The 25,384-nt window shown below is 42.2% G+C and overlaps 1 protein-coding gene and 1 long non-coding RNA gene across 3 annotated transcripts in view; one reads left to right on the forward strand and one right to left on the reverse strand.

Moving 5' to 3' along the window:
• Window positions 1–5,383: 5,383 nt before the first annotated feature.
• Window positions 5,384–12,848, reverse strand: LOC121451507. Its single transcript, XR_005974734.1, has 3 exons — window positions 12,762–12,848; window positions 11,633–11,838; window positions 5,384–5,462 (listed from the first exon to the last, which is right to left on the reverse strand). It is a non-coding gene; the product is annotated as an uncharacterized LOC121451507 (long non-coding RNA).
• Window positions 12,849–13,073: 225 nt separating this feature from the next.
• The window catches only part of Rab30 (RAB30, member RAS oncogene family), a 64,806-nt gene continuing 52,495 nt past the window's right edge, over window positions 13,074–25,384 (forward strand). For both annotated transcript variants that reach the window (XM_041657182.1, XM_041657173.1), the window contains exon 1: window positions 13,074–13,265. The gene's annotated coding sequence lies outside the window, so the exon portion shown is untranslated. The remainder of the gene's footprint in view (window positions 13,266–25,384) is intronic.

The raw sequence follows: 25,384 nt of genomic DNA on the forward strand, positions 1-25,384 counted from the left end.
CGTACATGGAATGTTTAAATATGGCTTTTTGAAAAAAGTGATTTTAACTATAAAAATTATAGGCTGACACATGAGACTTTTGTGGGGGGAATGAAGCTGCTCCAGACCTTCAGTGTGGTGGTGTTTTCCTAACTTGTACTTTGTGAAAATTAACAGAACCTTATTAACAAGAGGGTGAAATCTTTTGTCAACGAACAAAACAAAACAGGGAGTTCCATCGTCCATCGGTGCTCCTCAGTTTGTTCAGGGACGGCCACAGTGCAGCACTGCTGTTTAACTTTGCAGAGGTAGAGATTTCATTACTGATGGGAGCTTACTGGGGAGATGTCTTTGGAAATTTTCCTTTGTACTTCCCTGGAAGCAGAAAATCTATTCAAGGTTAAAGTTGGTATCAACAAGGGAAGGGACAAATTAGTAGCAAGACCCAGGAAAGAGATGAGAATTAAGACTAAAATTTAACATAGTAGAGCGGGTAGAGCCTCAAGCTCCTAAGCAAGGAAAACTGGACCAAATAAGGAAAAAGTGTAGGTTTTACTCCCAGCATCCTGCATGGACACTTGAGTTTATTATTCTCAGCTTCCTACTCACAGTACTGTCAAGTCACTTCACTGTTTAGCTCTGGTTGTCTTGGAACTCACTTTGTAGACCAGGCTGGCCTTGAACTCAGAGATCCACCTGCCTCTGCCTAAATGCGTGCACCACCATCACCAGGCTGACTTGTCTTTAAGCCTTTTTATATAACTTAGCCCAGCATGCATTTGGTTTGATATTGATGATCACAGTATAAAATTGTTCTACCACTGACAATATAGCACTTATACAACTTTCTTTTGACCTACATAACTATTTTTATCTTTGTAAGGCTCTTAGGTGTTCTTACTGGATACCTGCTTATCTTGGTGTCTTTGTGTTATATGACACCTAGTGGATACCCAAAGAATATTTCCTGAAGAAACTTTTTTTTTTTTTGTTTTTTGAGACAGGGATTCTCTGTGGCTCTGGAGCCTGTCCTGGAACTAGCTCTTGCAGACCTGGCTGACTTCGAACTCCCAGAGATCTGCCGCCCTCTGCCTCCTGAGTGCTGGGATAAAAGGCGTGTGCCACAACCATTTGGCACAAAAAACATATTGAGCTCTGAAGGGAATGTAAAATGGTTTAGTTTCCAGATGCATTCCACTGCAGTTTTTTTTTTTTTAAAGCAACAACAACAACAAAAACAGGATTTCAGGCTGGCTTCTGAATTCAATAAGTAGGTAAGTAAGTAAGTAAGACTTCAAACTTCTGATTTGCCTTTTTTTTTTTTTTTGCAGAAAAAGTGGGTATTTAGTGGGTTATGGAAGGGAAGGGGAAAGGGGAGAAGGGGGAAGAGCATAGAGAGAGAGAAACAGAGGTGGAGGAAGTGGGGAGAAGGGAGAGAGACAGAAAGGCGATTTACCTGTCTTTATGTTAGAGTTACAGGTATGATTTATTGCAGTGGTGAGACAAAATACAGGGCTTTGTGCATATGAGGCAAACACTACCAACTACCAGATACAGCCCCAAGTTCCCAAATGTAAGTAGACAAGAGGGCAGAGGGAAAGGTTATATAGAATTTGATCATAGAACCCTCTACTTGCACAATTAGTTGAACGTTAATGGTAGAATTAAGGAATGCAGATACTTCTATTCTTTCATATTGCTGGGCTATAATAGAAAACCTTACTAGACTGGGTGGCATATGCTTTAATTCCAGCATGCAAGAAACTAAAGCAGGGGGGCTGGAGGGATGGCTCAGTGGTTAAGAGCATTGCCTGCTCTTCCAAAGGTCCCGAGTTCAATTCCCGGCAACCACATGGTGGCTCACAACCATCTGTAATGAGGTCTGGTGCCCTCTTCTGGACTGCAGACATACACACAGACAGAATATTGTATGCATAATAAATAAATAAATATTAAAAAAAAAGAAACTAAAGCAGGTAGATCCGAGTTAAAGGCCAGCCAATGGATGTAACCTTTTGAAGATCAAACCCAGAGCCTTGCATATATGCATGGTATCATCACACTATTCCCCCAGCCCTCATTAAAAAATTTTAAGGCTGGAGCTAGGCGGTGGTGATGCATGCTTTAACGCCAGCATTCAGGAGGCAGAGGCAGGCAGATCTCTACGAGTTCAAAGCCAGACTGGTCTACAAGAGTTAGTTTCAGGGCAGACTCCAAAGCTACAGAGAAACCCTGCCATAAAAACAAAATTAAAATTAGCCGAGCGGTGGTGGTACATGTCCTTAACCCCAGAACTCAGGAGGTAGAACTCTGTGAGTTCAAGGACAGACCAGTCTACAAAAACAGTTCCAGGACAGCTAGGACAGAGAGAAACCGTCTCAAAGAAAACAAAATTGAAATTTGGGGATAGGAGGTTAAGAGGACATGCTACTCCTCGGTTTCAGTTCCCAGCACTCATCTGGGTGCTTACAACCATCCAGAACTCCAGTTCCAGGGAATCTACCAACCTTTTCTGACCTCTGTGGGGACCGGGAACACAGGCATTCAGCTTTAAAAACATAAATATCAATTGAGGGCAGAACTCCTTTCCATTTACTCTTTCTAGAGATATTTTGCAGACTTATCTTTATAAGATATACTTGTTACTGTATTATTTTTAGAGTCATGGTACTCAGTAGATGACAAATATAACACATATTTAGTTTTGTTTACACCTGAGTACGTGTGTATTACATGCAGAGGCTCATGGAAGCAAGAGGGTGTTAGGTCTTCTGGAACTGTAATTACAGGCAGTTATGAGACCTTGGATATAGGCACTGGGATCTCTGCAAGGGCACATGCTCTTAACTGATCTCAATAATCCTAATGCCTGTATCTCAACCTCCTAATCCTACTTGTCCTTGTTGTAAGATAGTTCTGTCACACTGGGAATCAGGGATTGAGTCTCCCATCCCGCCCAAAAGATAGAAATATATAGCATTTCCTGGTCTCAAAAAGCTCTCGCACAAAAATCTCAAATTGTAAAATGTGATAAGCCAAATATTAAAAAAATTAAGCAACCTATCAGTTCTGTAATTTAACATGAGCATTAAACAATGACACAACTCTGTACTTGCCTCACAGGGCTTATTCGTGTTTCAACACTATCTGTCTGCTACATGCTGCTTGCTAGTGTGTGAACAAATCATGCTACAGCGAAAGAAAAAGGGGCTAGAATTCAAAACTGCTTTGCTATTGCAAAGTAATCTTTCTACCTCTATTAGTTTCCAATTAGCAGACTACAATTTCCTGGCCAAGTTTTTTTTTTTTTTTTTGCTTGAGACAGGGTTTCTCTGTAGCTTTGGAGCCTGTCCTGGAACTAGCTCTTGTAGACCAGGCTGGTTTTGAACTCACAGAGATCTGCCTGCTTCTGCCTCCTAAGTGCTGGGATTAAAGGTGTGCACCACCGCTGCCTGGCTTTGTTCCTAGACTTTTAAAAAATTGTTTAAGGTTATGCAGCTCTGGCTGTTTTGGGACTCTCTGTGTAGATGAAGCTGGCCTTGAATTTAGAGGTCCACCGCATCTTCTTCCCAGGTGCTGCCACCTAAGTATTTTTAAAATGGCATGGCAGCCTGTAATTCCATCTCCTGCAAGGCTGAAACAAGATTCTAAATAATAATCTGGGCAAATTGAGATCTGTCATAAAGACTGCGTGGAAGTGGGTTCAAGAAGGAAAAAAAGGTAGTACCATATAGATGGAATGAACTAAAAGTAAAAATTAGGATCTCAAGGAGCTGGCAAGATGGTCCACTGGGTAAGAGTGAATGCTGTTCTAGCAGTGGGCTGGAGTTTGGGTCTCATAGTACCTTAAATTCCGGGGAGAATTCTGGCATCCTCCAGCATCAGCACATATACACATAAAAAGTAAACTATTTTTTTAAAAAAGTACTAGCAAATGCAGATGGATGGCCAAGTTTGAGGCTAACCTGGGCTACAATTTAAGACTTTTGCTCCAGAAGTCAAGCTATTCTGAAAATGTGACTTATCTTCTGTATTTTCAGTACCATATGGTCTGAAAGGGAAATATAAGTCTTTTATCATATGTAATTAGGATCAGTAACAATGCAGCATTCAGTATCTTTGAGGTCAGAAAGGAAGTGTCCATGTATGTATTATAATGTGCCCACCCACCCTGGCACCGGGCATCATGGCAATCAGTGCTTGTTACTAAGGATCACTTACAGTAAGTACTGACAGGGTCAGGTTTTACTGTCAGTTGCTCAATTTTCTTGTTGAATGATATTCTATCTTCTTCAAACACCAATTTGACACTGGTCTAGGGCTCCCTATGTGGATCAAGGAGTGGGGAATCTTCTTTGCCTTTATTATTATTATTTTCTTTGTCTAAATTAGAATGTTTCTGCCTAAACTGCATTTTCTTCTGGACAAGCATGTGAAAACATTTGTGTGGAAGAAGAACTATTGAATTGTGAGGCATTAAGTACAAACTTCCAAAACTTGGAACTACTTTTCTTGGAGTTGAAGGATGATTACACTGTGAAGGCAAAAATAGAGAAAATTATTGCAACTTAAGTATTTAAATACATTTAAACTCTACATAGTATGCAGTTTTAAGCAAGGAATGATACATACCTTTAATCCCAGCCAGAAGGATTTGCTTTCTGAGACACGATCTTGGGATCTACAAAACAGCTCTGAACTCAAATTTCCCAAGGCCTGATACATTTATGAAATCACGCACAGGTGGTGTGCTTTAAACAGAACTCTTTTCACCAAATCTGTTGACAATGGTTGCTGCACCTCTTTGGGATATGTGTAGAGTTGAAACACTCAAGAATGTAACTTTCATTTTGCTCCTCTTGAGCAGGAGTTCCTATGCAGTGGACCTTAGGTTGAACCAACCAGCTGTAGTCTCACCTTCTCTATGGCCAGGCAGACTTGTTCTTTTTGTTTCGTTTTTCGAGACAGGGTTTCTCTCTGTGTAGCTTTGGAGCCTGTCCTGGAACTCTGTAGACTTCTAAAAAAATTGTTAAGTGTATAATGTGTATGTGCGGAAGTTCAGGCTGGCAGACACAAGGTCAGAAGACAGCTTTCAGGAGCTCCCCCTTGGGTTTTGGGGTTCAAACTCAAGTTCGGTTTACCTGCTCAGTCACCTGGATGGCCTGGATTTGAGCTTAAACTTCAAAACTATGGTTAATTCCTGTAACAAGTAATGAAAAAGATACCTAAATACATATGATGTCAGTATTTTATTTCTGTTGAGAATGTAACCTTAGGATGCTAAGACAGTCTCACATTAGGAACAACTCCAGTGCTTACTTACTGAGCAGAATAATCCTACGTATGGTTTCCATGATGCTCCTTGGATTTAACATTCTCTAATATTGCTCTTCTATTTACTTGTGTTACTAAGTTCTTCGTATGCATGTATCAGGTGCACTAGATACAGCCAAGCTCACATTCTCCAGACACTTGTACTGAATCTGTAAGAAACAAACGGATTATTCCAACATAAAGATTTCCTAAATTCATGCATTTTTTAAAAAGATTTTTTTTACTATGTGCATATGTATCTGTACATTATGTCATATACAGCCACAGTGAGCCCCCATGTGGGTGCAGGGAACTGAATCTGAGTTCTCTGGAAGAGCAGCCATTATTCTTTACTAAGTCATCTCTCCAGCCCCTTAATTAATTTTATTATTATTATTATTATTATTTTTTGGTTTTTCAAGACAGGGTTTTTCTGTAGCTTTGGTGCCTGTCCTGGAACTAGCTCTTGTAGACCAGGCTGGCCTCGAACTCACAGAGATCCGACTGCCTCTGCCTCCCGAGTGCTGGGATTAAAGGCATGCGCCACCACCGCCTGGCCCCTTAATTAATTTTATGAGCATTTTGAATTATATTGGATAAGGCACAAACTTTCAGTGATGAGATCTTATAATGTACTTCAGATAAGGCCTATATAGCTCAGGCTCATGTCTCTCCTACTACCCCAGCCTTGGATATGCTAGGTATTGCACATCTGAATACAACCTGGTAGGAGAGGAAATAAAAACATACTAAATTCTTAAAAAAAAAAAAAAAACTAAGTGTATAGAGTTCACATTTATAGTTTGGTAAATTTCAGCGCATGGTTTTTTATTTGCACTATTTTTTTCAAGACGGGATTTCTCTGTGTAATAGCCCTGGCTGTCCTGGAACTTACTTTATAGACTAGGCTGGCCTCTAGAATATTCTCCTGCCTCTGCCTCCTGACTGCTGGGATTAAAGGCATGAGCCACCATACCTTGCTTATTTGTACTTTTTATTATATAAAAAAATGTAAACAAATTACAATATTAGCAGTAATCATGACTATCCCAATTAAAGTGATACCTTATAATAACTGCCTAAGGACTGAAATACGTCTGCTGGATATTGGCTGAAGCATTGCTAAGTATCATGGAGCTCATAAGACATATATTTCTCTGCAAAGATTTACATTTGAAGATTTTTGATTACTTTCTTCCTAATTCAATATACTGTACCTTATGCATTTAAAAGGTTTTTGTATTGAAGAGAGCTATGGACTGCTGCAGATTTAAAAAGGGATCCCTGACTCTGAAACAGGCTATCTCATGACTAAGAGGGTCATAGGTCACCCTTGTACTCAATTATTACAGTCAAAAACTTACAAATGCTTCAACCTTGTCCACCAAAAACTAATACTTTTAAGTATCAATATTACAGAGCTGCTTCTTACTCAATACCTGTTTTAGTAATACAAGAATTACACATGATTTAAAATTTCCTAAGTATATACCCTTCATATCTAAGCTACATTTGCTTATTGCTTATGTGGTTGGACTATATTCTTCACTAGAAAACTCAATGAAGTAGGCATGTAATTTTTGTACAAATAAAAGCCCAGCATGAACAAACCAATGTCATATGGAACTAAGATTTGTCTATGGTGAAATTCCACCAAATAACAAAATCAGCTTTTTGCTGACAAATGGTGCTCATAGGCACACTTACCCACCACCATGACGTACAGCTGTAGAAATGATTTGACGATTTGACAAACTGTAGTTTGACCTCAAAGAACATACATATTTTACTATCTCCAATGTTTCCCACCTGTCAAATGCTTTTTAAGCCAATCCTGTCATTTACTTTCCTCAACTATGACAGCCACTAGGAACTCATTTTTATGCAAGGCTTGGTGGTACATGCCTTTAGCTCTAGCACTAGGGAAGCAGAGATAAGATCTCTGAGTTTGAGGCCAGGCTGATCTACACAGAACAGTCAGGGTTACAGAAAGACCATGTCTCAAAACATTAAAACAATTTTTGCGGGGGAGAGGGTAAGTTTTTTTTTTTTGAGACAGGGTCTCTGTAGCTCTGGAGTTTGTTCTGGAACTCTGTAGACCAGGCTGTCCTCAAACTCACCTGTGCTGCCTCCTGTGCATTGGGATTAAAGGCATGTGCCACCACCCAGTCAAAAGAACTTATTTCTACTTAAGTTCTTTGAAATATGTTCTAGACCAGTGCACAGATATGAATTAGTTACCATAATTAGCTTAGCCGAAAAAATGGTGCCAAGATAGATCTCTGTGAGTTTGGAACCAGCCTAGTTTACATAGACAGTTCCAGGACAACCAGAGCTACACAGCGATTCAGGTCTGTGAAAAATGAAAGAGGTCGTGGTGGGGTGCCAAGTGGCTCATTGAACATAGATTTCCAGATTCAAAGCAAGTCACATTTATTAATGTGTCTCCTTCACTCCCAACAGATTAAGTATTGGCAGATTGGTGGATTCAGTCTTAAAACTGCCAGGAACAGATAGTAGTCTGAACATAAAATTCAGATTTGGGGAGTCAACCTAGATGACTTTGCAACTTTTCTGTAGTTCAAAACATGTTATTTAAAGCACAATTTAACCTGCAGCCATATTGTCTTTACTGAGAAACAACCCAAGTTATACCCAGACTAGAAAGTACAGATCTCGTGAGGACAAACAGACCTACATTTGGACATACTGGATGGACTACCATATCAGGACTTTGTAATGAATAACTTCCCTTGATACTTTTAAAAGTTTTTCATTATATCAAACAGTATTTTTTTTTCATTTTCATTTACCCTTTCAGTTAAATTTCTAGGAAAAGGCTAAGCAATGGAATGACTTCAGGCAATGTGAAATTTAATAAATGTCAGAGATGGATTTAAGAAATCTACAGAGGCCTATACTGCCTGTCAGTTGCTTTTCTCCTTTTGCATTTTTCGTATCTGCACAACCACACATTTCCCACATAAGCAATCTAATGAATCCAATCATTATGGATTTCTCCTGCTGATAAAACATTGACAGGTGGGCAGAGAACAGTCCCATTCACCATGCATGCAGTGCTTTCTCCAATAGTGGTTCTAAGGATCCCAGTTGGGGCTGGTGTAAATTAACGATACACTCATGAAGAGCAAACACCACCCTTTAGGATGGAACTACTCAATACTAAGGTTCACGGTCACTGCTTGAATCTTATTTTGTTTTTGTATAGCATCATAAAAAAATGCACAAAAGTTGCCAGGTGGTGGTGGCGCACACCTGTAATCCCAGCACTTGGGAGGCAGAGGCAGGCAGATCTCTATGAGTTTGAGGTCAGCCAGGCATACAAGAGCTAGTTCCAGGAGAAACCCTGCTTGGAAAAACAAAACAACCCTCCCCGCCCAAATGCACAAGTTATATAAGCAGCCAAGACCTGAAAATGGCAATTATGAAAAGAAAAATAATTCAATGAAAATCTTTTCTGTGGTTTGACAGGGATTCACCATGTAACTCAACGTGGCTCAGAATTCCCTATTCAGTCCAGGCTGGGCTCCAAGTCAGTTTCCCTGTTTCTACCTCAAAGGCACTGGGGGATTAGAGGCTAGTGCCATGAGGCCCCATAGCCAAATGTTGAGTATTACATAGGAAAATTATTACAAAAGTATTTCAGAGCTCCTCTCCTTTGTCTTCTTGGCTGGGTCTCTCAGCAGAGTGGAAGTTAAATGTCCTCAAATTTCTTCAGCAAGTGATGACTGTGCAACGATTAGGAGGGGACTCTAGCTTCTAAGACAGGGGTTGAATAGGTTGTGAGATAGAGAAAGTTCGGTGGTTAAAAGCACTTGCTGCTTTTGCATAGGATCAGTTTCAGTTCCCAACACTCACATGGTGGCTCAAAACCACCTATAACTCTAGTTCCAAGGGGGAATCTGATGCCTTCTTCTGACCTCCAAGGGTACCAAGCACATACACGAAGGCAAAACACCCATACGTATAAACCTTTTAAAAATAAATAAGGTTGTTGCTTCTAACATCTTAAACTCTTTTAATTCTGCCTGTCCCTACCATTATTTTTTTTCTTCAGATCCAAACCTCGTATCTTTATTTGGCATCTACTTTTCTCTATTCCACATTTCATTCCTTAAACCCTAAAATTTGATGACTTTTCACTATTGTTAACTCAGTTTATATGAAAAAGAACAAAATTTAGTAAGCCTTCACAGGAAACAATGCCACTTGAAAATAAAAATGTTTAGAATTTATCTCAAAAGCAGCAAGAAACAGATAAAAAGAAAGCAGAACTTTAGAAAGACACAAATGCTGGGCGGTGGTGGCACAGGCCTTTAATTCCAACACTCAGGAAGCAGAGGCAGGTGGATGTCTCTCTGAGTTCGAGGCCAGCTTGGTCCACAAAGTGAGTTCCAGAAAAGCCACAGCTGTTAGACAGAGACCATGCCTTGAAAAGCAAAAGCAAAACCAAACAAACAAATACACAAACATGAACACCGAAAATGGAACTCTCATGGGACTCAAGTAATGCCCAGTGAGATAATCAGGCAGAAAAGGCAGTCATCAGTGTAAACAGTGCATCACTCTTAATGACTCACAACCGTGACAGTGTTATACTCCACAACAGTCTAGTAAAGCCCACTTATTACACACAGGAACATGCTATTTACTTGCAGCATTGCAACTGAGAAGTACTGTATGTCAACTTTACTTACAATAGTAAGCTTTGTATAGCCCAAATCCTTCCACACCAATTTCCTCATGGTTTTGTGCAGTTTTCTTGTATAAGTGTGTTGATGGTTGGAACTCTGAGCAAACTAAAACCCATTGGACTACACCCTTTAAATAATAGGTAAACTGTGTATGTGAATTTCATTTCAATTAAGCTGTTTATAAAAGAGATACAATTTAGAGGATTACTCTTTACAGCAAATTCAGAGAGCATCTCCAATGAAGACCTATGAATACATACCTACTTACATAATTGATTACAGCACAACATTCTGCATACCTAAATTTCCTGAAATGTCTATGTTCATGAACACATAGTTTTTCAGCATATATTCTTACAAACACATGTTCTATAGTGCCCCTTCAATTGTCTAGACCTGTTAAAATCTGAGAAATAAGATAAGATAGGCAGTCGTTAATTAAAATTAACTTGAAGTCATTATACTTTTTCTTTTGGTTTTTAGAGACAAGGTAGCCTTGTGTAGCCCTGGCCATCCTGGAACTCAATCAATAGACCAGGGTGGCTTTGAACTCACCACCTGCCGCTGCCTCTCTGATGTTGGTATCAGAGGCGTGCACCATCACTGCCCAGCTAGACTTTAAATTTTGACCCAGAGACATTTGCTGCATTTACCTTGAGCCATATGGAAATCCAGCAGCAAAACCTATGCCAAAGTGTTATAAACACAACAGCTACGGTACTACTAACCTGAGACTTATTTCCTAACGGTTGTCAATGCAAAGTAAGAATGTCTAAATCATGAAAAATTGGTTTTCTTATCTGAAATGAACTAAAAGATTTTTCCAAACAAACAAAAAAATCCAAACGCACGATAACTAAATCCAAATGGTGTGCCCTTCTGGAAACGTACACTGTGGCAAATGTTCACCTTAATCAAAGAGGAGGTCTGAAAGTTGTACTCCCCGGTAAAATGTTTTCCTTAAGTTTCTAAAGAATATAGAATTTGTTTTTTTCCGTGACCGTTAAGACTTAACTTGTAGAGTCTTTCTAAAATACACCGTTTTTCTTTCCCCCCCACATTTATGGTTAAATAGCCATTATCTATAAGGCTAAAATAATTCAAAGCACTCAATCACATGACAAATTATAGAAGCCACTACATTATATATTGGTTCCATTTTCACAGTATTTCCAAACAATGTTATTTTTCTTCAATAAATCAGTCTTTGACAGTAACCCGAACTAAGATTATATTGCTCATATAAATGTCTTTTAAAACAAAGATTCATTTGCCTAAACCCTACAGTTGCATCTAGAGGCAGAAAAAAATGGTAAACACTGTTTCCTTTCTAGTACTTACCACCATTACGGGTAGAACAGCAGTATTTGAGGTTTTTACCTTGCTGAATTCATGGAAGAATGGCTTTTGCCACTCCCCTGGCTTCTTCTCACAACAGAACATAAGCTGGATCTTTGCAAACTGTTTTTAAAGGCCACCATTTGCAGATGCCTTTGACTCCTATTGTGTTTTGTCAATTTAAAAACCAGTCTGCTTGGTCTTTTGAAAGGAAGATCTATCGACCAGTTGAATTTTATTAACTTCTAACAGAGGCATAGTGTGTACTTTCACTGATGTAAACAAACCTGGGGATCCAATCCAGGGCCTTGAGTATGCTAGGTGAGTTCTCATCACAGAGTTACGTCTCCTGCACAAAACCCGGGTTTCAAAGTAAATGCAAAAGAGTGGGAGAACAAGCAACACAAATTATGCTTATCTGCATTTTTAGCTTTTTAGAGACTCTCTGCATATACGAGGTAAAATTTGCCATCTTTCCAGTCAACTTCAGAATCTGAAAAACAAGCACACAGTACGGCTTTAGTTATGAAACTGGAAAACAGATAATTTGGGATGCTGAGCAAAAGGCTTCAAAAGTTCTTGAAGTAATCTTCTGTTTGGAATACGCCAGAGAAGACACTGAATGCACGGTGGGTATCAAGTGGGTAAGGGGAGGGGATGGTTAATACGTTAACTAACGTTATCTGCGTGAGTATGTCACAATGAAATACATTAGTTTGCATAATTTTGTTAGTATAAGCTAACAAAAAAAGAAAAGGCAAGATAGGTATCCATGGATATCAACACCGAATAGCCTACGTATTTTAGCACATTTCACTCAGCATTAGTCCTGAGTAAGATTGCTCACTTGCAGTCCCTTTTATAATGTCTTTTACTTTCGCGGGTGAATTAAGAAAGATTTGACGCTAACTTCTTTTAGTAGCTCCTTTCTTCTCATTAGGACCAAAAATACGATCCTTCGCGCTCAATTATCTACCAACGACGTGTGTGTGTGTGTGTGTGTGTGTGTGTGGTGGGGGGGTCACATCTGAGGAAAAGGGCATGGGGGAAATGAGGGGGAAAAATGGCAAGACGACAAAAAAAAAAATCAACCTAGGTTTTGCTCCAATCGTCGGGCGTCTCTTCTGAGAGGCGCGAGGCCTGCCGTCCCGTGGCACAACAAAGACCCCTTCCGCCCAGACTGTCCCGCTACGAGGTCTAAGGGGTCTTCCACGCCCGGAAGTGAAGCGGCTCCCTGAGTCTCCCGGTAAAAAAGCTGAGGGAAAGGCGTGAGGCCCTGTGCAAGCCCGGCTGGTGGAGGCTCACGCCGACTCGCGCGGCCATCTCCGGTCCGACGGCCCTGCCCATCCCCAGCGGAGTCTTCATCCAGTCCCAGCCAGTGCTCGAGGCTCTCAACCCCCACGTCCTCTGCCTCACCATTCTCACCACGCCGCCTCTCAGCTCCACGAGACCCCGAAGACTCAGCCCGCAGCAGCTCCCGAGCTTCAACATGGCGGCCGGTCCGGTCTCTCTCAGTCTGGGTGCTCCGACCGAGGCATCCTGGGCATTGTAGTTCCGGCTGTAGCCTCTGCGTCCCTCACGGACTTCAGAGGACTACAAGTCCCAGAATGCACAGCTCTGGAGCATGGCTATTGGGGCCGCTCGGACAGAGGGATGATGTCATTGCAAAACCCCACTGCATTCATTGTGCTACGGTCTATCCACCCCCCACCCCCCCTACTGCTGCTGCTGCTGTTGCTGCTGCTGCTGGGCTCGCTATTGCCGCTCGCTCCAGCTGAGCCCTGAGTAGCAGCAGGACCAGGGCAGGGACTGACTCCAGTCCTTGGACTTAGGACACCGCAGCACCTTCCCTTACGTGCGTGACTCAGTCGCATATCATTTCTGTTTATGCCTGGGGTGGGGAGAAATATCCCAAACCAGGTGAGTTGAAGTGATTTATTCAAATCGTTCTCCCAAGTTATTCCTCCCGCTTAATGCTCAAGGCTTTCTTTTGGAAGATGGGGCCGGGAATGGGGGTATGGATTCGGGAGGTTCTCACTGGCGCTGCTAAGAGCTAAATCGCTCTGTGCAATTTGGGTCACTGCAAAGAACAACTCCAGCAACCTGCCCCCGCCAGAGGACTGGTGCCTGCCAATTTCCTCGCCTCCCTTTAACCTTTTTGAGGCTGGGAGAGGGGGCTGGGCTGGCAAGGATGTTGGGAAGTGCACTTGGAAACCACGAGGAGGGCAAAGGTGGCGGTCTGCAGTCCTGTCATTCCCCGGCCCCGGTGCTGAGGTTTGAGTGGGAAAGGGTGATGTGTGTGGGAGAAATGGAGACAGTGATTTAAGGTGGTCATACTTCTTTAGGACATTTGTGTGTCTTGGAGTAGCATACACTGGTTTGTTTTTTTTTTTTTTTAGATGAGCACGCTTCTCTTGAGTCGCTTAAGTTTCATAGGGCTTTATTTTATGTTTGCATGTCTGTGTCGTTTGTCTCGCTTTTTTTTCCTGCTGATTTGAGGTGACAGTGTCCTCTAATGGTGCCAGTCAGAAATATTTCACGTGTCTAGGGAAAGGTTTTTCTTAGGCTGCTAGAAGCAGCATTTTTGTTAAGTTTTTTTTTTTTTCCTCCCGTTTTCTCGACTGCGGGATTCAGGATTGTTTGGAAGTGGAGCTGATAGATTTGTGCTTGTGTGAGTGTTTTAAATTACATCGCGATAGGCTTTCGCCACTGACGATGGTACTGTAGCGAGCTGCCGTTTTCCGAGGCTCAGTCGCCACTCACACTTAACGGTTTGTAGACGGAATTGGAAAACCTGGGTACTTTTTTTTTTTTTTCCTTTTTAACACTTTAGGGAAAGGAAAAGTTAGAAGTACTGTCACCCTTTACTGGCCATCCCTGAAAGGTATCCAAGAACAGGGAGCCTGACCAGGGCAACCAGGGACCCTGCGAGTGTGCTTTTTGTTTGAATTTTGTTTTTCAGCGAACTGACACATTTAAGAAGGCAGGCAACATTCTGGCTTGTATGATGCTGGCTCTCCTCTTCTCTTCTAAGAGTTAAAGGCTTGAACACCGCAACAAATATGTTCCTTTGAGATAAACAGCTGGCTGGCTCCAAAACAGATGGGGCCAGTCTTAGCTGAGAGATGTACAACCTTGGAAATGAATGGGCTTAGGGTCAACCACACCCCCTTTAGGAATGTCAAAAGAAGGAGAAATGCCAGAGTATTTGCTTAACTCCAAAGTGCTAAAGCTTTCCACAGCTGAGTCAGGCTTTGGGGCTGGGGGGGGGGGGGAGGGGGTGTCATTCCTTTAGCTTCTTTGAACCACTTTTATTCATTTTTAATTTAGATGCTCAGGTCCCCAAAGTTGCAGCTGGGTGATTTGTAAAATGCTGCGTGTTACTGAATGGAAAGGACTGTCCATTGTACGGGCTTTCTACGTAGAGTGGTTTATTGGCATGCGTCGAGCAGCCTTTGGATTTGAGAAAAGATCACCAGTCTGTTGCCTCTTCCAACATCTTTGTGGTGACATCCTGCCCTTCCCTTCTACGCCTTTCCTTTCTCTCCCTACCCCGCTCACATCTCTTCAAATCCCATTTCTTTCCTAGTCTATTTGCAATGCATGCTGGTTTTCCCTCTCTGTTTCAGGATCTCCCCTGGGCCAGGAGAGTATCACTTCTCTTTTTTCTAACTCTCTTTCCACTCCCCATACCTTCACCCCACCCCCCAAGGAACCCTGGGGTTAGAGGTTGTAGGCTCTGTGTCTTGTTATTCAGAGCCCTCTTTGAAGAGGTCCTGAGGCTTCTTTTTCTTGGAGTCTGTGCTTGCAAGGCTGACAGCGGTGAGTCTGATCCAGGGCTGGGGTTGGGGTTTTCCTGACGGACATAACCCGGGCCCAGGAGCATGTGGACAAGGACACGCAGCTATGGAGCTCTCGTATCTTCCCTTTCCGTGGCACCTGCTAAGAAATGCCCATGGCTTAACAATTTCTTTTAAGGCTTCACACAGATAATTCATACATGATTCCCAAAGGAAGTAGTCTTAAGTAGTTTCTGATTCATGTAGTCTTTTTGTTTCTTATCCCTGATCCAGTGAACGGTGGGAAGAGAGCCTGTCCCTTAGCACGTCGCTGGTGACAGTGTGAGTAGCAAACCTGCGTTTGGGTTTCCGAAGGTAGTTGCAGTTCCTGCCATTTTGTCTTCTTTGTGGAGAAAAGAAGTTTGTTGTTTTCTGCTGCTCTCCCCGGGAGCTGGGTGTGGTGGCAGCTGTGTCTCTTAACAGTCGTGTTTCTTCAGGCGTGCAAAGTCCCGCGTCCATTTGAAGTCAGCCTTTGTGACAGGTGGATGGGACTCCTTTTGTGCCACCTTGCATTACTAATTCCCTTCTCCTGTCATGCCTCCCCCCCCCCCCCCCCACTCACTGGGGTTTTTAGTGACGTAGGGACGAGAAATGAGATGAATGGAGGATTTGATTTGCCTCTATCCCTGCTGTCCTATGACTTTCAAGAGCTGGAAATTTCTTTCTGCCTCAGGATGTAGATCTGCAAAGGGAAACCAGCGCTTGCTTCTTGGTTTGCTTGGCCTGTTGTTAAAAACCCTCCACGATAAAGCCCGGAACTTAATCTGACAGCAAAGATCAAATGAGCGGGTATTGTGTGATAAGCACCATGGTCCATCAATGAAGAGATGTTACCCCTGCCCTGAACTGTTCCAGGAGAGATGTACCATTCTTCCTGGTGATTGAATTGAAGATGGAATGGGAGTACCCAATATGACTGTTGCTTTTCTGGAGTAACCCGGGCTAGTTTCCTGTGGGAAGTGGCATTTAAAAAGGGACCTGAGTGGTCAGGAGTAATTTGGGGTAGCAATGGGAGTTGCTTAGAATAGGGCAAATAGGTTTTTTGGCAGGCAGAGGAACAGCACGTTCAGCACACAAAGAGAAGAGTAAGAGACAGGGAGTAGAATGAAGGAGCTGGAAGAGATGGGAGAGGCTGGAGCCTGGGCAGTTTTGAATGACAAGGCGATTTTGGTCTTCATCCTCAGGGTAATGGGAATTTAGGAAGCGCTTTAATTAGCTAGATGAATGCCATGTATGAAATTATATTTAATACACCGTAGGGTTAGGAGGATGGCTCCGTGGGTAAAAAGCACTTGCCATATATGCCTGAGGACCTGAGTAATTCCCTCAAACCCATGGAGGAAAGAGAAGACCGACTCCTGAAAGATGTCCTCTGATGTCCATGTGTGCTGTTGTATGGGAAGATGCTCGAGAGCTCAAGGCTGTGCACACACACACACACACACACACAGCAATAATAAATGATGAACATTTTTGAAAGACAGAGAAGAAATTGGATGAAAGTTTGACCAAGTTGAATCTGGAGATTGAGTAGCTGGTACCTCTGAAGTCTTGGTGATGGATGATGATGCTTGACTCGTGGTGGAGACTAGAGAGACATGCAGGTTTGAACATTATAATCACACGAATGAGTTGTTTGACTAGATGTGAGAACAGGAAGAAAAAGTAGAGTATGGCTTGCGTTTTTCATTTTAAGCAATCCAGGTGACTTTTACAGAGAAAGAGACAGCTGATTGGGTGTGTTTGTTCAAGAAGGTGGGGGCTGCGGGTTTTGTTGAAGTTCAGGTTCCTGGGACACATCTAAGATCTTTGTTTTAGTCCTCCTATCGCTTGTGGAGGGGTGTGGCATGGTAGTCTAGGGAAGAGAGCTCTGATGAGGCTAGGCTGGCATACTACTTATTTATTAATGTATGATGTTGGGAATGGCATATTTATTCATTTTCAAGGTTTAGTTTTCTCTTTTACAAAATGGGTTTATCTCACTACAGGATACTGATGTTCAGATGTATGTACTCCATGCTAGGAGTGCATCATCAAGTAAAAGGGTGTTTGCTTTCAAGAATTTCTCTGGGGCTGGAGAGATGGCTCAGAGGATAAGAGCACTGGCTTCTTCTCTTCCAGAGGTCCTGAGTTCAATTCCCAGCAACCACATGGTGGCTCACAGCCATCTGTAATGAGATCTGGTGCCCTCTTCTGGCCCACAGGGATACATGCAGGCAGAATATTGTATATATAATAAATAAATAAATCTTAAGAAAAAAAGAATTTCTCTGAAGAGTAAAAGACACATGGTCATCTGGAGGGCTAGGACAGCACAGCCCCCAGGAGACATCATTCTTGGGTGGTGGGGAAATAACAATGTGGCCCACACAGCCTTTGGCTCTACAGATGAAGGCAAGGAACAGCTCTAGGGAGAAGGTTCCCAGGTCTTGCATTAGCATGGGCTCTGCACGTTCATTAACTGGCTGGACCAAACTAGGTCTCTGAGGATGCTTTCTAAATAACGAAAGATTTCAGCATATTGAAAGAAGCAACCAGGAATAATGAGATGTCAAATGTAAATGCTGTTAGCAGACCGTTTTCTGAGACCTATATAGCCTTTGAGATGTTTCGTGGCTAAGTTTTAGGGAAATTCAGAAGTATTTCAGTTCTGGTTTCTTTCAGGACTCAACTTCCCAAATTTAAGTTAATTTCTCAAAAATCATTCTAATGGCCATAATAGTCCCTAAATCAATGGGCTTTTTGAATTTTACAGATAAGCAAAGTTACATATGCACAAAATAAATACAATTGAGTGAACTATTGGCAATATTTTTCTGTATTTAACTGCATGAAAATTTCTGTAATGTATCTTCCCCCTCTTATTTTATTGCACAGAAGGGGAAAAGACAAATAAAACACCACAATGTTATAATTACCTAGGAAATAATTTCTGTATCTTCTTGGCTGTGGTGGAATTGTGGCTGTTCTCCAAATGAACATTGCCAAATGAAGAGGGATTTTTTTTTTTTGTTTTGATTTTGAGACAGGATTTCTCTGTGTTGCTTTGGAGCCTGTTCTGAAACTAGTTCTTATAGACCAGGCTGGTTTCGAACTCACAGATATCTGCCTGCCTCTGCCTCCCAAGAGCTGGGATTAAAGGTGTGTGCCATCACCGCCCAGTTGTGAAGAGAGATTTTGATGTGACCCACAGATGACTTGTTTTCAGGTTCTTTCCCATGGAAATTTTTGAAACTAGATGCTTTGAAAACTAGAAGCTTCCTCAAGATTATTCTATCAAAAAGTTCCTTGGGATTATTTTTTCAGTGTTGGGGACTAAATTTATAACACAAGGGTCCCTTGGAGGTCATCAGGAAGACAGGACCTGTGAAATCACATGTTAATGTGTGTGTTCATGTGCTAGAGTTCATATGTACATCTCTGCATTTTCTCTTACCATGTGTATTCTCCTTTAGAGGACTTCACGTCTTTAAACCTGTTCCGTAGTAAGATTGTTGTGAGAGTTAAATGAGAGGGTTTTGATATTTATTGATTTATTTTATTTTATGTGTATAAGTGTGTGTGTGTGTGTGTGTGTGTTTAGTGCCCTCAGACGCTGGCAGAGGACATCCGATTTCCTGTAACAAGTTACAGAGGGTTATGAACCACATGTAGATTCCAGGAACTTAACCTGAGTCTTCTGTGAGAATAACAATACTCTTGACCACCGGGCCAGCTCTCTAGCCCAGAGAATATATTTTAATTATCTAGCACTAAGCCTTATACAACTGGTGTTCATGATGACTTTTTCTTCCCTAAGACAGGGTTTTACCTTGGCCGTCCTGGAACTGGATCTGTAGACCAGGCTGGCCTCAAATTCCCAGAGATTCATGTGTCTCTGCCTCCCGAGTGCTGGGATTAAAGGCGGGTGTCACCATCACCCGGCCTTCCTGTATGTGTCTTTGACCCACTCTTTTTATTTTCATTTATTTGTTTAGTCTATCTATCTATCTAATCTATCATCTATCTATCTATCTATCTATCTATCTATCTATCTATCTATCATCTATCTATCTATCTATCTATCTAATCTATCTATTGTGACAGGGTTTCTTTGTGTGGCCTTGGCTATCCTGGAATTTGCTCTGTAGATCAGGCTGGTCTCAAACTCAGAGATCCACCTGCCTCTGCCCACCAGGAGCTAGGATTAAAGGCATGCACCGCTACACCTGGCTAAGCCCAGCTTTTAAACACGTGAGTGCTGAGGATTTGAACTTGTGTCCTCATGCTTGCGCAGCAGCTGCTTTATCAACAGAGCCATTCCCAATAAAAGTCTTTTTCTTTAAAAAAAAAAAATGTTTGAGCCGAAATTGAATCAGGTATGATTCATATAAGATAATCCTGTCCTTTGGTTGTTTATTTTTAGTGTAGCATAATATGTCTTCTTGTCCTGGTGTTATCTTTGAAAGTCTTAAGTTTGTTACTCTGTTGGCTGGCATTGGGATCTCCTGATTATGTTTTTCATTATTAAGCTTGGGCTAAGGATTTTCCATCGGTGACACTGCATTCCCACCCCCTTGCATCTTAGGGACGTGTAGGTCAGTTTGTCAGATCACTGCTAAAGTGAGGTTTGAGCCTGTGGTTAAGGAGGAAAGGCATAGGTGGATACCTATTTCAGTCATTTAATCTGCATGGACTTATACCATGTGTGCTCCTGTATGAACAACTTCTCCCATTAACATGGCATTTTCAGAGTTCATAGGTCACAGCCTGCATCCGTGCTGCAGCACTTTTTATTATCAAATAGGCTTCGGGTTCAGCAAAAGGCCCGCCTCACAGAATGAGGCTAAGTGTGAAAGGCAGGGACGCATCTACATTAAAAGATACCGAGGGACAAATAGAAAGTAAATCCACACATGGTCCTGGATTAGTTCCTGCATCAAAGAAAATTTTCTCTTTTGTCTATTGATATAATTCATATCGCAATAATGAGTGCTATTTGTACAGCGAGTAAAATCAATCAAGGGTTGAAACTGGATTAGATTTAGGGTCAATATTAATTTCCTGATTTTGATAATTATACCACGGGAATATGAAATACTGAATATCTAGAGATAAAGCGGTATCTATAGCAGAGAAAATGATAAGGAAAATGTGGTAAAACATTATTAGTATTTGAATAATTTGGGTGGAGGCTATATGCAAATTTTTAGAAACTGACTTTAAGTTTTTTGGTAAGATTGTAATGAATTTGCGATAAAAGGATAAAATTGGAGGGAAGGGATATGCCATAACTCCTTAGAGTTTACTGTGGTTGCGAGGACCAAACCGGGCTCAAATCTCAGGATGGCGCCTGGGACCAGGTAGGTTTGGGCATCCTCCAGTGAACAAGGCTAGTGGTAGCTCTTAGACTTGATTTGGGAGTCAAATTAAAGTGAACATGAGTTTGGGTCTGGAGGGATGGGTCAGCAATTAAGAGAAAAGGATCCATGTTTGGTCCCAAGACATGTGCTAGACAACAACAGTCTTTGGCTCTGGAGGCTCTAATGCCTCTGACCTCTGCATGCACTCTGATACTCACACACACACACACACACACACACACACATATACATATATATATACATTCTTACACAAACACACACACAATTAAAAATAAATCTTTAAAGAAGTTTACCTATGGTATATGGTAACAGTATTGTTTTGAACCAAAGTTGGAACTCATATCAAGAATAGTGGTACACACCTTTAATCCTAGCACTCGGGGGGCAGAGGCATCCTGGGGCTCTGAATTTGATGCCAGCCTGGTCTATATATCGAGGTCCAGGCTAGCTAGGGCTATATAGTGAGATCCAGTGTCAAATAAAATTTATTCATTCAATCATAAATAAATAAATAAATATGGACTCATGGTCTGACAGAAATCCGCCTTTATTTATAAATCCATAGACTTGAAGTCTTAGGAAAGCACACGCACCAAATCACATTAGTGGCCACTGTAAGACGAAGTCGTCTTAGACTAGTGTTTGTTTTATGTGGCACTCTGATTGTCCCAGGAAAGTTGTGGGTAATGTCCCCTTTGCCATTTGGGCCACTTTGGGGCCAGCCCTAGCATTTCTGAATCTTCTCTTACTTCCTTTGTTCTTTCCCCCACACACAGAGGTTTCTGATTTTGTCTTAGAGAGCAATTTTAATTAGCTATGCCAAATTTTAATTGTTTTGGCAGACTAAAGAAAGCCGAATAAGCTTTTCTGGTCAAGATTCAATAATTTTGCTTTCTAAGAGTTAACTTTGGGAAGGATGCCACTAGTCCAGAAAATTCAGGTAGTAAAACTCAGAAGAAATTCCTCTTTCCTAGATGAATTTTGTGTGGGGTAGGGAATAAAGCTTTCGAGAAAGCCTGAAAGAAATATGTCTATCGGAAATAATTGTTTCATTTTCATCTTTCTTCTTCAAGTCTCAATATATGAATGATTAGATTTTGGTGAGCTGGCTCAGAGGGTAAGTGTACTTGCTGCTGCTCAGCCACTCATCCCCGGGATCTATGTGGTAGAAGAGAACCTACTCCCACAAATTGCCCTCTAATCTCTAAATGTGCACCATGGCATAAATGTATGTAAGACATGTGCGCACGCGCACACGCACACATACACACACACACCACAGTCAATTATATTTAATAAATACACATAATAAATTTAAAACAGATTTGTTTCATGCGCCCAAACAAAAACAAAGACCCTCAAATAATCCTGATTAAAATATTTATGAAGGGAATGGAGAGATGACTCAAAAGTTAAGAGTACTGGCTACTAGCCAGATGGTGGTAGCACACACCTTTAATCCCAGCACTGGGGAGGTCGAGGCAGGTGGATCTCTGTGAGTTGAGGCCAGCCTGGTCTACAAGAGCTAGTTCCAGGACAGCCAGGAGGAGATGCCAAAACCCTGTCTACCAAAAAAAAAAATGTTATCATTATTATTTGTTTTTTGGGAAAGGGTCTTGCTCAGGATGGCCTAGAAGTCACTATGTAACTCATATTGTTCTGTGAACTTGTGGCATTCCTTCCCTCTCAGCCTCCAAGTGCTGGAATTACACATGTGTACCACCACACCTGCCAATACAAGTTTATTTCTAAGGGCACTTCAGGTTGGGAGCAAGGTAAGGTGCTGGAAGGCGTCTGCTGGTAGCTTCCTCTGTCTCCCAGATGATACATATTTCTGTGTCTTCATATGCCAGGAGGGTGAACTTGCTCTTCGGGTGCTCTAAAAAAAATTTACTTATTTTTTAAGTTGTGTGCGTGTGCGCGTGTGTGTGAGTGTGTGTTTGACTGTTGGGCATCCGTGTGTCAGTTCAGTATTTCAAAGATGCCAGAAGACATGCCGAAAGCTGGAGTCACGAGAGATGGTGAGCTGCCTGGCGTGGGTGCTGGAGACTGAATTCAGGTCCTCTGCAAGAGCAATTAAGAGCTCCTAATTACCGTGCTATCTCTCCAGGCCATGTAAACACTTTTCTAGGTCACTAATGCATTTATGAGAGCATACGACGCGTGGTCTAATCAGTCATTAAGACTCTTAACACTGTCTGTGTTTAACCTGCAGTTTCAATGTGAATTTTGGTGGGGACATAGACGTTCAGACTGTAGGACTCTTTACTGTAGTGGAGAGTGACCCTTGAGACAAGGATGGACTGATGAGGTCACAAGCATTAGAGATGCCTTCCTACTCCATACGTATTAGTTATTTTTCTGCTCCTGTGCTAGAACACCATAACCAAGGCAACTTACAGAAGAAAGAGTTTCATTTGGCTTAGGGTAGCAGAAGGTTATAGTCCTAATGACAGGGACAGGATATCAATGGGCAGCTGAACAAAAAGCTGGGAGCACACATTCCTTACTACAAGCTTGAAGGAGTGAATTAGGAGTGGTGTGAGGTTTTAAACTCTCAAGGCCCACCCCCATGATGTAGTTCCTTCTGAAGGCTGTACCTCCTAAATGTCTCCAAACAATACCTCCAGCTGGGGGCCATGAGGTCAAATGTCTGAGCCTCTAGGGGACATTTCTCATTCAAGCCATTATACTCAAAGACAGGGTAAGTCTGGCTAGGCAATAGAGGATGGGTAATTTTTGTGTGACATGAGGACAGTGGGGAGGGCAACTCGGATGAAGGGAACCGTGGGTAGGGTTGCAAGAGGTGAAGTTAAACAACAGCTTTAAGATCTGATTCTACCAAGGACCCAGTCTCCAGTTAATATGACTCTATAATTACAGGTAACCTTGCCACCTGCCATGTTGGCAGAGTCTTAACAGCAAAGCCTGAACTAGGCTTGTGAAGTTGTGTTGTGCTGAACAGGGACTCATGATTCATTTAGTAAACGCTTATTTAGCACATAGTGTTGTGCTTTGCTAGGCACTCTATGTATGTTGGCAGATTTAATAACCCCAACAACTTGGGAGTTATTAATAGCCCAGATAACGATGCAGAAATTATGATTCAGATGAAGGAACCTGCTGGAAATCATAGGACTGGTAGATGGCAGAAACAAAATGATACCTGGAATCCATGGATCCGGTAAACCACATGGCCCCTCTCTGAGCTAAATGTGAGGGGATGGCTGTCTTTGAACTCAGTCACAACGGTAGGTCACTGCCATCACTTGTCATCTTCTTGATACTTTTGAGGGTACCTTGGATGAGTTAATTGACATCTTTGAGACTTGGGTCCCACATCAATGAACAGATGATCTGTATTGGGCCAGATTGTTTATAGTTTCTCTTGGTATCACTGATCCATGTCTGTCATATGGTGAAGGATGCTATGTTTGTGCCCCATCACTACTAATTCCTTAACCAAACACTAATATCGACTATCCTACCAGCTACTGTAGATACTAGCAGTGGAGATTTGGCGGGACTTTTCCTGGAAGGCGGTTTTATGCTAGCAAAAGAGACACATCGACAGTTTGGTCAGAGTGCCAACACTGGTGCATATGCAGGACCTGGGAACACAGGAGGGACACTAGACCCAGTTTTGGATAGGAGAATGTTTTGAAGAAATAACCCCACAGACCAGGAGGGTGATGTGTAACAGTTGAGACCACGTGACTATCATTGCTCTCCTAGGCTCCTGTATGAAAAGGGGCTCGCGTGTCAGCACACTTCCTTGAGAAACACGACATATAAGACCCCTGAAGAATCACAGAGCAGAAGACACATTTTGATAGTTCGGCCTTGAACTGCTGCACAGTCTCTTGCTAGCTGTGGCCTTGATCAAGCCATAACCTCTGTGAGCCTCAGTTTCTCCATCTGTAAAGTGAGAGGATCAACACCTACCTTACAGGACTGTGGGGAAAAGAAACTAAACCCGTGGACGTGAAGGAGGAGTATAACACGGGGGCTGAAGAGCTGGCTCGGCCGGTAAGAGCACTTGCTGCTCTTGCCAAGGACCCAGGTTCAGTTCCTAGCACCCACATCAGGCAGCTCAAAACTGTTTGTAACTCAAGTCCCAAGGGATCCAGTATCCTCTTCTGGCCTCCACTGGCTCCAGTACAAATTTACTTACAGAGGGCCGGACGGTGGTGGCGCACGCCTTTAATCCCAGCACTCGGGAGGCAGAGGCAGGCGGATCTCTGTGTGTTCGAGGCCAGCCTGGTCTACAAGAGCTAGTTCCAGGACAGGCTCCAAAGCTACAGAGAAACCCTGTCTCGAAAAACCAAAAAAAAAAAAAAAACAAAAAAAAAAACAAAAACAAACAAAAAAAAAAACAAATTTACTTACAGAAACTGCCTAGCATCCATACTTAATTTCATCATCCCTGGCCCAAGTCCTGACAACTGTCCTTGGCCAACGCGGCTTTCTGGCATCACTGTCCTGTATATTTGTCACCTCATTTGCTGCTTTATAAATGCTTTGGTGACTCTTGAACACGCATCTTTGCAAGCACTGTTTGGGCTCCTAGACTCACCCAAACTAGATTGTTTACCCCAGCCTCGTGAGTCAAATTCTTGGAGTTGTGTCTTGCTCTCTCTCCACCTAGTAAGTTCTGGAACAGCAGCAGAAGTTACTTCTGGTTAGTGAGCGTTACCAGGCATGCTAGAATTCTAGATGATAGTTCCTGAGGGCATAGCAATAGGGAAACCCCAAGTCAGGGCTGTTACAACTTCACATGCATTTCTAGGATGAAGGGGATAAAGAAAAGAACAGTTTGCTATGGCGTGTGAACTTA

This window comes from Microtus oregoni, unplaced genomic scaffold, assembly GCF_018167655.1.
Source record: "Microtus oregoni isolate MIOR12 unplaced genomic scaffold, Mior012 000000F_ref0000247, whole genome shotgun sequence".
NCBI lineage: Eukaryota > Metazoa > Chordata > Mammalia > Rodentia > Cricetidae > Microtus > Microtus oregoni.